Below are 14,541 nucleotides of genomic sequence, written 5' to 3' on the forward strand. Positions count from 1 at the left end.
AGTCATTTGATAGTGTTTGAAAATATTCTTTAAATGAATGTATAATAACAGTACCTAATAACATGCTATGTGGAGAAGATATTACTGGATATGTAGGTGTTCTGTTTTACTTTTACAGGCTATGCTGCAACAAACATCTTTTACATATGTTATTTTTGCAATCTAATTGTAACTTTACCTTAGACTCCCCATAGATATATGTGATTAAGTTATGTAAATCTTAAAAGTTCTTCAAATACGTTATCAAATAACATTTCAGATGATTTTATTAATATAAACTGTCATTCACAAGTGACATCAAAATTTTAACTTTTCATTATTAAAATTTTCAAATTCTTTACCTAATTTGGAGTAAATAATATAATCGATATTAGTTTTTCATTTGCTATTTTGGCTAGTTAAGTTAAATATTTTATGTTTATTTATAATTTACTAGAATTGTAGCTTTAAGTCTTGTCTCATGCTCGCTTTCCACATTGCCAGTTGGACATATGTCTTTATTGGTCATTCAGTTTGGGCAAAAGAAACAGCCTTTTAAAGCTCAGGCAAACTAAATGTTTGTCTTGTATCTTTTCAGAGGAATCCAATTTTTAAAAACGAAAAAGAAAAACTTTTCTATGTATTTTTCACTTTTTAAATTTTCAACTGATACTTTTAATGATTCATTGGTTTCATTATATATTCAAAGATATAAGTTTTGGTCCTGATACCTTCTTATTTTAAAAAAATTCATACTCCTCTTCTTCCCATTAATTATTCATTTCTACATTCTTGCAATATTTTCCAAGGTTTCTTTACATCATCATTGACTTGTTTTTCTTCATTATTGCCTCTTGCTATTTACTGCCTTAAGTAGAGTTTTCATTTTGTGTTTTCATCATCTTTTCTTATTTTTAGCTGCTTTATATCCCATTTAGATTTAATATAAACACATTCATATTTAGTCATGAAAATATAATGTATTTTAATGACTCCAAGCAGTCTACTCTATTACCTCAATTATTTTCAAATTTATGGTTTCCCTCTGTATCTTCAACAAGAAATCTCATTTTCTTTATGTTGTAGGATTTTTATTAGTCCAATGTTATAGTGAATTTAACTTTTTTGTTCATCTTTGGATGGGCAGAGGTCTATTTAGGTGTAGCATTTAATAGCATATAGAAATGAGAAGATGTGACTCAAACAGTTAGCTCCTGCTTTCTATGTGATATGTCCTGAGCTCACACCCTGGCCCCAGTATGTCAAAAAAAAAAAGGTAACATATAGGGTTCGAGAATACTGATGGCCTCTATCAATACCAATTTGGGTAGTGGCTGCTTCATTTCTCAAAGCTTGTATCTGTAGGACAGATTCATATTTACAGATGGCTCTAAATGACACATTTGCACATTCTCTACTTCTTTGGAGGAACATCTATAAGGCAACTCACTCCATTATTTTCTTACCAACTCAAATCTCCCTCAGGAGTAGGTGACTTGAGTAATGACTAAATTTAAGAGAAGAAACTGAAGAAGCTTGGATCTACTACTCACTTCACTTTGAAATATGCCTACCTACAGAGGACACACATTCTATACTGTTCTTGTACTCCATACAGGTACAAATCTCCACAGACTTGGCCTCTATTTGGTCAATAATGTTCCAATGATTGTGAATGGATTAAGCCTGTGTAATTTGATACGGAAGTATTAGACTTTCCACTTTATAGTCCTCACATTTTGATACTATCATTAACTGTTATAACGTAAATTTGATCTCCATCTGCCTAATTCTTCTATTTATTCTCCATAATTATTACTATTTTTAATTAAGGAGCAAGGGATTAAGTTGACTATATTCCTCAAGCTCATCGCACATCTTTATCATTGACCTTGATGGATCAAAGTCACTCTTCTTAGTTTATTTAACTTTATCCCCATTCCTATATACGATTCCCATTCTCTCATTTAGAAACAATTTTAATGTGTTCTGTGCATTTATTTATATTTAAGAGTGTTTTTGAAAAATTGACACCAGTGTTATGTCTATGTATTTTTAATTTACATAAACAGCATCATGTTTTGTAATTCATTCTCTCTCCCTCTTTTTAAAACTAAGCATTGCTTTTAAGCTCCACTGATTTTGCTAGGTATAGAACTACTCCATGGCTTCTTACTGTTGCCTAAGAGCCCATGGTGTGTGTTCACCATATTTTTCCTATCTTAATATGTTATGGACATTGAGATTATATCAAACATTAATAACAGATAATGTGATAAACATCCTAGAGCAAGTCTCCTTATAGACCTGTGCAAAAATTTCCTTGGGATATTCACCAAGGATTGGAATTGTTGGGTCATAAGATGTGTTTTACCTAATTTGAATTGATAGTACCAAAATGCCTTCTGGAATGGATTCTTCAGTCTACATTCATTCCTACCGAAGGAGAATGAGGATTTTTATATACTCACCTCCCTTAGTGAAATTATCTCACTTTATAATGTTTGCCCAGGAGGTTTAATGTGATACTTCTTAGTTTTAATCTTAATTACTATGGTTACAAATGTTTACATATGTATTAATTAATGACTTTAACTCAATGCATTTATTTTATAGCTATTATAGAAGGACAATTCTGCTATCATATTACACATTTTCCTTTTATTTTCTCTATAGTTCCCTTTTCTTTTTACCTGATTTCAGATAGTCTGAGAGTTCTTCTGCTTGTTTCAAAGTTCTTTTTCTTACTTTAGTATTCTTTAATCTATGATCCATCCTCATATGTATTACTCAAAATGCTACCTCTTAATAACTCCTCTAATGAACATATATTCTCTCCTTTGTGCATTATATTTATATTGACTATAATTATAGTCCAATTTAGAGTGGCAACACTTTCTTTTCCTTTTCCCAATCCTAGAATTTAATAAGATATTTGGTCGTTCTTACTCTCCATATTTCTTGTAGCATCTTCTGGATTTATTCTCTGATCTTTTCCAAAAGTATCTCCTCCCAAAGTAATTTTACCATGGGCTTGGTACCAAATCTTTGGAGACATTCATTCTTTACAATTTTGTTTTATAATTATACATTAAAGTAAAGAATTTTCTAGATACAATGTTATAAGAGCTACTTTATTTTAATCAATACATTTAAAATTCTAGTAAATTGTCCTCTGGCTTTCACTGATGATGTTTAGAAGTATCAAGTCTAATTGTTCACTCAAAAACTTTGAATTTTATTGTCTTTTATAATTTTAAAATGTCACTGACAATGTTAAATTTTTTTTTCTTAAGAATCTCTCCTCTTTTGCAGTCTATAAATGATTTCAGTTAGTGATATTTGTTCTTTCTGTCCCTCTGGGAAACTTATATACATTTCCTTAAATAATTTCTTCACTTTTATTATTTTTTTCTTCCAAGACACCTATTATCCAGTATTTCGATCTTTTGCTTTTATCTACTATAACAACTGTTATTTTAAAAATGTTATCTATGTCTTATTTCTTTCTTGTTGCCCTTTTCAGGAGAACCACAATCTGATCTTTCAAGTCACCCTTTTATTATTTGACCTTATCTATTCTATTTATCTTACATATTGGGCTCTTGTTTGTTTCAACTGCAATTTTTATATTGAGTATATTCACTAATAGTTTTTGAGCTTGTTTCAAATAGTTAGTTTCCTTTATCTCCCTAAATATATTCACATGCTTGTTTTAAATTCTTGGCTTTTCTGTTCCAATGCATCTGCTTCAGACTGCATAGGTCATGTTGCTTATTATCTTTCTTTTGTGTTGTATTCTTCAGTGGTTGTTGTGTCCTCTTGGGTTTTTCTGCTTCTCTGTATGGAAATACATATTAAGGAATGCTTAAGACCATGATCCAGGCTATAAATCCTCAGAAAGTGTCCCATTTGTGACAGCTACTGATCTCATAGAGCCATATTAATGACTCCAATCTGTTTCCACTTAGCCATTCAATGAGGCAGTTTTTCTAGCTGGGTTCTGCTTCTAAGTTTCTTAAAATCTTCTTAAATCAAGAACCTGAGAAGCTGCCTACTAAGGACCATATCATAGCTATAGCATCTGTTCTTTGAATTTCACAGAAATATTTTATCACAGTATGATTCTTTATAATAAACTCCTTCTATTAAACGCATATGAGTGAAGTACTTTTTGTTACCAATCTAAAACTGTATCAGATATGACTATAGGTGTCAATGCAGATCTTCTGTGAATATAATTTCTTTGTATTTAAGAAACAGATTAAATCATTGAGATTATTTAGAACTTTTCCTAATCTAGTCAAGCTGCAAATTTGTTCCAGAAACATAATTCACTAACAAACTAAGATATTAAGAATATAGTTCAATCACAGAAAGTTTCTGCTTCTATTTAAAGAGACAAAATGCTAACAGCGAGAAATTAAGTGAGCTAGTAATTATTGTGCATTTGCTTTAACTACTAAAATTAAATATTAGTGTCATAATTTCTCAAGAAGTCACTTTTATTGCCCTAATAGTTTGCTTGGAGTAGTTTGATGGCTAATTTTATTTTTTAATGTGTTTGTAAAAAATAAAATTTTAAATGAATATTTTCTTTTTAAGAAGGGAGGGTTTTAAAAATTTTTGAAATACTCCCAGAAATACAATCTGCATTTGTTTAATGATTCAATTTTGAATTCATAAAAAATTTCAAGTTAAAGAATGAGATTTTTTCTCTTCATCTAGAAGATAATGTGATAAATATTCATTTTCCACTCATTGTTGATACAAGAAAAACAGCACCTTCATGATGATTGAAGGATCTATTAGGTCCCAGTCATTTTTCATGAACTAAGGACAGATGTCAGTGACTGTCAGAAGCAAGTGATTTTCTCCATAAATCTCCTTTTCCTTGCAAAAGTGAATCATTATTCCCTAACATTGCACACATTTTAGTTTAGGTTTTCTGTTGTATAAAATTTAATGACAATAGCCATAGAAAATATCAAGAATTGAGAATGTATCAGAAAGAAACCCGTAAGTTTGGTGAGACACTCATGTATAATTACCAGTGTTTTCTGTTTTGTTTTGCTTTGTTATTTAACAATCAGCTTTATTTTTAAAGGTGGAAAATAAACACCTTTCAAGATCAAGACCAAACAAGATTCAAGATCCAATATCAATACCAGTGCTAATTGATCACCACTGTGTTTGTGTGTGTATGCATATACATACATTCATACACACACACGCACACATATATACAAGTAAGACTTGGTGTCTAGTAATGTAAGACTTAGATTTTGACTCAAGTTTAGAAGATCTGATGGTAGAATGTATTACTTACATTGACCGGGTTCCAATTATGAGAATCTCACTTATTTTCTTTTTGCTCTGCAACAGCTATCAATGGCTTAGTTGCTCCTGTTTTCTGTTGCCAAGTTCAGGCACCTTGAGGCAGGCAGCTGGGCTTCCTTGATGGAAGATTCCCACATCTATAATTCACCTACACCTCTCTAATTCACTCCAACCCATCATCTGCCAGAAGTACAGCTTTATGATTGCTTGAACATATCACAAGATATATCTGTTTGCTTTGGCCTTTGGGTACACTAATCTTTTTTCTGAGACTGTGTACTTATTGGGGGAAAGGCTATTGTTTCTAGTCAAGAGGTGTGAAGAGGTAATGAGAATGTACTTAATTTATGGCTACTGTGTCCATTTGGCTCATCTGTATTTCTGTATCCTTTACAGATATTTCCCCAAGGAACACTTAATTCATCTAAAATATTTCACTTATAAATCCATACTTACGTGTTTAGTTCAGTGACACATGGTATATAACCTCATTTCTTTCTGTTTACCAATTTGGCTCAATATACTCTGAATGGGAAAGTTTCCCTGACCAAATGGAAGAAACAAAGAACAATAATGGAAGGAATATAGGTCCCTTTTCTACAACATTTCCTACATTCTCTCCAAATGAAAACTATAAAACATTTGCAGTATTATTTTTGCAAAATAATGGCATGTAAGCTGTTCGGTAGAAGAAGGAACTCATTTAAAGGCTTGCTGATGTTGGAGATTTTGAGCTCTTTATTCTCAGAGTTAAAAGCCTGTGCAAGAACAAAAGATTATATCTGTGTCGGCATTTTACTATGGTGGGATCAAATGCCACTGATTCATGCTCATTAGGGCTGCCTCTTCCTCATCTGGGAAGCTTAAAGAACTCTTTATGAGAGCTCAGTGAGGATTAACTTCATATGCCAGAATAATAAGAAAAATCTGAATGGTTGGTCTTAATTTGTGAGAGAATGAGATCATTTAGTTATTATGCCCTAGGAACCTTTAAAAAATTTAAATACATTATAGTCAGAAACATAGGTATTAAATCCTTTATAAGCTGTGAGAGATGGGGTTACTGCAATGGTACTTTTACTTTATCCCCGGTAAGAGAAAAGCTAATGTTGGTTATCTTAAAAAAAAAAGCTCACTACAAATCTCTCTTAGTTGACTTTAGCATAGCGAAGTGACTACATGGTGTATTTGATGCATATGTATGTGTGTCTTTCTGTAAGTTTTTTTTTTCTATGTGTGTGTGTATATTATAACCCAGAATTTCAATTCAGAAGGTAGTAAGTCTCCACTATATTTCTTTTATTATCAAATAATATATCACAAATACACATAGACATATATATTCTAATAATGATTCATATTGATCTAATGGTCATTTACCTACAAAATGATTTGGAATGTTCGTAAATACAAATTACCTCACTGTTTAGTTGTAGGAATTTGGACCCAGGGACTAGACAGGTGTGTTCAGAGTTATTTTGTCTTTGGTGGCTGTTCTCCTAATGCCCAAACTCTATACTCTCCAGAACATCCTATTAACTCTTTTGGAGTGGTTCACTGTTATGAGGCCAGGAAAAAGTCAAAATCAAGACATCATCAAGGTGATGCTTTCTCCTTGAAGACTGTGGTATCTGGGGCTGGCTGCTGGTCATCCTTGGCATCCTTGGTCCCTAGCCTATCATATGGTGAGGCACATCGTGGTGTCTCCTGGTCTCTCCCTTCTCTTCCTTGTTACATTGATGTTCTGTTTCTGGCTGCTCCCTCTGTGACTCTCTCTTCCCATTTGCCTGAATCTCATTTTTCTTATGAAAGATTCCAATAATAGAATTAATACCCATGCTGGTCTACACCTTAACTGAGATAAATTCATCTAAAGGTCATTTTTACAATGGGTTCACACTCACAGAAATTGATTAAGCTTAAGAATATGCTTTTGGGGGTACATACAGCTCCAAATCTCCAGTTTCACCAAGTTTTGTGGTTACTCATTGTTTTTTTCAAAAATTATATCTATTTAGAACCAACTATGAACAAGATACTATACAAGTATTGTACAAAGAATGAAAAAAGTAAAATAATGTCCAGTGACTAAAATCAAAGAAATTATAGTTCTATTATTTTACTTATTATACTAGGTAATAATTATATGTTTCCATACCTATCTCTTCCACTCTACTCAACAATATTATAACAATGAATAAATAATACAGGCCAGGACACTTACAGTGACTTATGAATATAACTGACTAGTAAAATAAATATTTTCTTCAAATGATAATAGAAATCCTCAAATTGAGTATTTATAATTGATTAATTTAATATCAAGAACTTCTGGTCAGACATTTTAATAGCAAGTGTTTATTCTCTTTTCTTACCTTAGAAATTTCCTCTCACTGCAATAATATTACAGAAGAACTGGAAATGTAACTTATTTTCGACACCATCTCCTCTTTCAAGATTAATAATTTGGGGAGGCTAAAAAAAATACCTCAGCCAAAATTCATGAACTCTGATGGCTTTATCTAAGAAACCCAAAACAGACATGGAAAGGTGACAAGAATTGACCAAATAGAAATTGAGATACATGAAAATCTGTCCCATCTCCCTCTTCAGTCTGTCATTAACTACTTGTATTAGGCGAACAGGTGCTGATACAAAATACCAGAAATCTGCTGGGTGTTATAAAGGTATTTATTTGGGGTAAGAGCTTACAATTACCAGGCTGTAATGCATGAGATACTTCCCTCACCAAAGTCTATTTCTGCATTTTGGAGCAAGATGGCTGCTGATCTCTGTGAGGGTTCAGGCTTTCTGGGTTCCTTTGGGCTCAGCTCCTCTCTTTTCTTCACAAGGTCAGCTATAGACATCAGGCGAATGGCTCTGTCTCTTTCCCCGGGGATCCAGCTTAAGAATTCAACATCAAACTCCATCAAAACTCCAATATCAGAAACCCTCAACTCTGTTCTTTGCCATACTTTTTATCTGTGAGTCCTTAACCACCAAGGGGTGGGAACTCAATGCCCTAACCATAACTCAATCATCCCAGGTACAGATCAGATTGCAAACATAACCCAATATCTGTTTTTGGAATCCATAACCATATCAAACTGCTACACTACTGAAGAATTTCCCTTCCTTTCTTTTGAATTTTTCTAAAATCCAGTGATCCTAACCTAGAAAAGGCATTTCTACCATTCTTTTTAGAGGAAAATAAAACCTGTATTTTATCCTAAATGATATGATTTCAGCAGATGGCTAAAGTTCATCATTATAAATACTGCTCAGAGTTAAAATGGATAGCAATGGAGCTTTTCTAAGGTTCCCATTTGTAAATAAGAGCTTTTGTAAATCAAATAATAAGCCATTTGTAAATCAGGCTTTCTTTGTGATCGAGCAAATAATGAGTGTGGTGGTTTGAAGCTGTATGTAAACCAATATTTTAATTTCCTAGGCTGCTAAAAGCATATACTCTGAAATGGGTTACTTTTTTTTAAATTGTTTTTTAAATTTATTGAAGTCTATCACTCACACACAAATATACATAAACAATAAACGTATAGTAATAGTTCTGAATTTACAAAACAAACATTTATAGCATTATACAGGACTCTCATAAATCACTCTACCATGCATACCTTGCATTATTGTTAAGCATTTTAAATTAATGATTAAAGAGCATTGTCAAAATACTACTATTGACCAAAGTATTTTTCCCCAACCCATACTATTGTTATTATTTTCTTTATATCATTTATATTTAAACATAATTAATAAGTATATAGTATAAGTTGTGGACTTACAAAGCAAACATGCATAACATTATACAGGAGTCCCATACATCAACCCTCCACCAATACCTTGCATTGTTGTGAGACATTTGTTATAGATTATTAAAGAATATTGTCAAAATCTTACTACTAATTATAATCCTTATCTTTCATTTGGTGTATTTTCCTGCAACCCACCCTATCATTATGTTTTTAAATATATTTTCTATGACAGAACTTATAAACTTTTAAAACAATCATGCACATGTTCAGAATTCCCAAATAGCGTCCATCTATCAACACACCAGACTGTGGTGGAATATTTGTTACAGATAAAGTAATGTCATCTGATTGTTACCACATCTATAGTGTATATTTGGCACACATTCTCTGTACTGCTCCATTACCAACACAGTACACCTTTGGCATAGATACAAACATATTACATTATTACTGCTAACCACAATCCATAGGTCATTCCAGTTGTATTTTTCTGATGTTCTCCACATTCCCACACCCTGCAGTAGTGATGTGCATTTGCTCTAGCTCACAAAGGACACTCATACATCTGTACCATCAACTACAAATCTCATCCACCTCTTGGTTTACTGTGCTATTCAGTTACTAGATTATTCTCTAGCATTCTGTCAATTGGCATTTACATCCCTAGGCTACCATTTTTAGCCATATCCCCATTTATAAACTAACTGTTACCTACTATTTTTTACCACCCACTCTATACATTATAACACTTTTACAGTAAAGCTAATTAAAACTTCTATGTACATTAAACATCAGTAGTCCATCTCAGTCCTCCTCTTATCTCCTTTAAGAAGCCAGCACCTACCACAAGGGCTTGAAGATGCTTTCCTAAAATTTCTTCTAGAAGCCTTATGGTTCTTGCTTTTGTATTTAGGTTTTTGATCCATTTTAATTTAATTTTTGGATAAGGTGTGAGATAGGGGTCCTCTTTCCTTCTTTTGGATCTGGAGATCCAGTTCTTTCAACACCATTATTGAATGGATTATTCTGCCCAAACTGTGCGGGTTTCATAGGCTAGTCAAAAATCACTTGACCATACTTGTGAGGGTCTGTTTCTAAACCATAAATTTGATTCCATTAATCTATGTGTCTGTCTTTATGCCAGTACCATGCTGTTTTTACCTCTATAGCTAAGTAATATAATTGTCTGGAGACGAGAGTTCAATTTTCCTTTTTAAGATGTTTCTGGCTATTCAGGACCCCTTTCCCTTTCAAATAAATTTGATAATTGTGTTTTCAATTTTAAAAAATGCTGGTGGAATTTTACCAGGATGGCATTGAATCTGTATAACAATTCGAGTAGAATTGACATTTTTATATTTAGTCTTCAATCCTTGAGCATGAAATGTTCTTCCAGTAATTCAGGGCTTGCTTTTTTTATTTCTTTTAACATTGAGTTGCAGTTTACTGAATACAAGTGCTTTACATCATTGGTTAAGTTTATTCCTATTTAATTTTATCTGTCATATTGTATTTTCCACTCTTTTCGACACTTTTGGTTACCTTTATTGATATAATCATCATTTCTAGATTCTCTCCCAGGTCTTTCTCTCTTGTCATTTCTTTTCAGGCTCTAGCACACCCTTTAGCATTTTCTGAAAATCTGGTCTCTCAATCACAAAATTCTCTCAGTTTCTGTTTATCTGTGAATATTCTAATCTCACCCTCATTTTTGAAAGAAACTTACCAGATATAAGATTCTTGGCTGGAAGTTTTTCTCTTGAAGCATCTTAAATATATCATACCATTGTCCTCTTGCCTCCATTGTTTCTGGTGAGAAATCAGCATTTAATCTTCTTGGGTATCCTTATATCTTCTGCATTGCTTTTCTTTTGCTGTTATCAGAATTTTCTCTTTCTCTTTAGCATTTGACATTCTTATTAGTATATGTCTTGGAGGTCTATTCAGATTTTTTCAGATGGCAGTACTTTGTGCTTTTGAACTTGGATATCTATGTCCTGCAATGGGGTTGGGAAATTTTCTACCATTATTTCTTCAAATATTCTTTCTGCCCATTTTTTTTCTCTTCTCCTTCTGGGACACCCATGACATGTATGTTTGCACATCTTTTGTTATCTTTAAGCTCAAATGAGACCTTGTTCAATTTTTTCCACTCTTTTTCATCCGTTCTTTTACATGTTCACCATCAGAGGCCATTTTCAAGCTCACCAATCCTTTCCTCTGCCTCCTCAAACAGATTGATTCCAACAGATATATGATTCCAATATTTTTTAAAATTTCACTTATTGTGACTTTCATTTCCATAAGTTGTGCTATTTTTCTATATATGCTTTCAAATTCTTCTTTGTGCTCATCCAATGTCTTCTTAATATCCTTAATGTCTTTAGCCATCTCATTGAGTTTATTAAGAAGATTTGTTTGAACATCTATGATTAGTTGTCTCAACTCCTTTATGTCATCTGGTGGCTTATCTTGTTCCTTTAACTTGGTTATAGCTTCCTGTTTCTTGATGTGGGTTGTAATTTTTTGTTGGTGTCTTGGCACATCGTTTAATTGAGTATTTATTCTGGACACAGTTTTTTTTTTCTTTCATTTAGGGTTTCCTGCCCTTTATCACTTCCAGGTTGTGCAGGAGGAGAAAAGGATGTAGTTGATACTATAAGCTGTAGAGGCTCAAGCTGCCCCTATTTCCCCAGTGACTGATGAAGCTTCTCCCAACCTTCTCCTTTGCCAGGGGTATAACAGGGTCACAGCTGTGTGGAATAATCCGAGTTGTACAGGCCTAGACTCTAGTTGCCCAGGGAGACTAATGAAGATTCACACCCCTTTCTCCCCTGCCTGGGGCAGGGATGGAGCTGCAGGTGTGGGCAGCAATCTATGCAGTGTGGGTGTCCACCATGGCCGGAGTTGCCCCTGTAGACTTTCGATTATTCAGTTTGTGCCAGCCAAAGGTGCCTACAGTTACCTGGATAGGCTGGTACAGGGCCCACCAGCATCTTCCCTGCCAGAGGTGGGGGTGAAGCCTAGGCTAGGGCTGCAGGCCAATCTGGGTGAAAGAAACTGCTTCCTACTGTCACTGTAATTTTTGGTCCTTGCTTCTCCTCAGACTGGGAGTGGAGCCAACTTGGACAGATTCACACCCCAGCTGTTCCTAGGGTTATACCTTAGCCAGCCAAATCTAATAGTCAGTAGCCAAAATCGATGGCCAACCATCTCCTCCTCCCCCTGTTTTTGGGAAATAAAGCTTCCAATTCCAACCACAGAATAGTTCCTGGGACAGCTTGGGCTGCCAAAGTAGGACAATCACTGGCCTCTGTGGGTTGGTCAGTAATTTTTGGATAGGCTGGCACAAGTTCTCCCAGCTTCCTCCCCGCCAGAGGTGGGACTGGGGCTTAGGCTTGACATGCAATCTGATCTGGACAGAAAGCAGATGGTCCCTACCAGCACTGTGATTTTCATTCCACCCTTCTTACCTTTGTGCCAGGCACAGAGTTAAGATGGCAGCTACTGGCCTCTTTGTAACTTGGACAGGCTCAAAGTTTAGCTGTTCTCAGAATTATACTTTAGCCCACTGAATTTACTCATCAGTAGCTAAAGTTGGTATCCAACCGTCTCTTTCTCCCTCATTTTTGGGAAGTGGAGCTTTCAATTTCAGCCATGGAATAGCTCCTAAGTTGGCTTGTGCCTTCAGTGGAGGATAGGCATTGTCTTCCATGGCGTGGAGTGCTCTACTTATGAATGTTCTCTGCAGATGTGCAGTCCTTTCCTTCCATTCCTTCAAGGATGTAGCAGGATGCTCTTCTGGTCTCCTGGGGACCCCAAACAGGTGTTTCAGCTAGCTCCAAATAGCTCTGGGTGTTTACTAACTGTCCTGTAGCAGGAGCTGAATCTAGGGGATCCTTACTCCACCGCCGTCTGCTGGTTGTCCTCAAAATGGGTTAACTTTTAACAACGGGAATTTATTAGCTTACAAACTCACAGTTTGAGCCCATGAAAATGTCAAAACCTAGACCTCATCAAGACAAAGATTTCTTCCTGATGACCTAGCTGCTGGCAATCTTGGACTCCTCTGTCCCATGGCAAGGTACACGGTAGCATCTATTCATCTCTCCTTTCTCTTCTAGGGTTCATTGCTTTCAGCTTCTTGCTTCCATAGTTTCCTCTCTGTGCTTACCCTGTTTTTAAAGGACTACTGTAAGAATATTAAGACTATCTAAGGCAACATCTTAACTGAAATAACCTCAAGAAAACCTATTCACAATTGGTTTTACACTCACAGGAATAGATTAGCTTAAAGAACATGATCTTCTAGGCCACATACAGTTCCAAACCACTACACTTCCCCTTCTGGACCCCCAAAATACATGTTCTTTCCATATGCAGAGTATACTTCATTCCATAACAATATTCCAAAGCCTTAAATCATTAAGTAACAATGCCAATTACAAAGTCTCTTAAAATATATTGTAAGTGTGATTTGTCCTTTGGTTTAGTTACCCTTAGTTATCCTTGTGGACCTGTGAAACATAGAGAATAATTTATCTGCCTTCAATATACAAAGGAGGGACAGTCATATGATAAAAATTCCATTCCCATAGGAAGATAGTGGAAGGAAAACAGGGGTCAGATGTCCCAAACAATTCTGAAATTCCGCAGGGCATTCTAAATTAGATTTCAAAGTCTGAGAGTCACCTATAGAGTAATATTTTGTCTATGGGGCCTGATGGAGTGGCAGCCCTACCCTTTCCAAGTACTTTCACAGTGGCCCTATTCTCCCTAAACACTGGAGTGAAGACAGAATGTATTCAGGCATTGGGGTGATGGTTATTCTTCCCCCAGGCATCTGGAAAACCTGGGGAGGTAACACTCTTCTTGCACAATGGGCTGGAAAGCCAGCATCTCCAAACTCCAAGGCATATTCACCCTTTCCTCATGAATGGGTGGGCCCACTGTATGGCTTGAGAAGATATCTCCAGTCCAGGCCTCAGCTTCTATGAAATAATTTCTCCTTAGTTCTGTCCCTTTTTTGTCCCTTGTGGTCCAGGCTAACAATGCTTCTGTTTACACAGATCTCACAAGAAGCTTGTAAGATTTGCATGTAATACACTGTGGTCTAAACCTTCACAACAGAAGTACTTTCCACAATTCTTTTCTAGATGGCTGCATTTCCAGTCCTGACTTTCATTGAAATGGCTGACTGGTTCCATGGTTAATCCCTCATATAAAGCACTATTCTCTGAGACTAATTTTCCAGAATTTCAGAATTTTGCAAACCATCAATTTCTTGTGTATTTGTGTCCAGGAGTTCAGTTCTCAGTTTATGCCCTTTCCACTAGCATTTTATGATAAACCACAAGGAGAAATTAGGCAGCACTTACCATATTTAGTTTGGAAATCTCCACAGCTAAATATCCAAGCTTATCACTTCAAATTCTGCCTTCCACCTACATCA

The 14,541-nt window shown here is 35.0% G+C and overlaps 1 non-coding gene across 1 annotated transcript; it reads left to right on the top strand.

Moving 5' to 3' along the window:
• The first annotated feature begins 461 nt into the window (after positions 1–461).
• LOC111765542 (small nucleolar RNA SNORA27) lies at positions 462–588 on the top strand. The gene has a single exon (XR_002797849.1). It is a non-coding gene; the product is annotated as a small nucleolar RNA SNORA27 (small nucleolar RNA).
• Positions 589–14,541: the final 13,953 nt, after the last annotated feature.

Source organism: Dasypus novemcinctus, chromosome 9, assembly GCF_030445035.2.
Source record: "Dasypus novemcinctus isolate mDasNov1 chromosome 9, mDasNov1.1.hap2, whole genome shotgun sequence".
Lineage (NCBI taxonomy): Eukaryota > Metazoa > Chordata > Mammalia > Cingulata > Dasypodidae > Dasypus > Dasypus novemcinctus.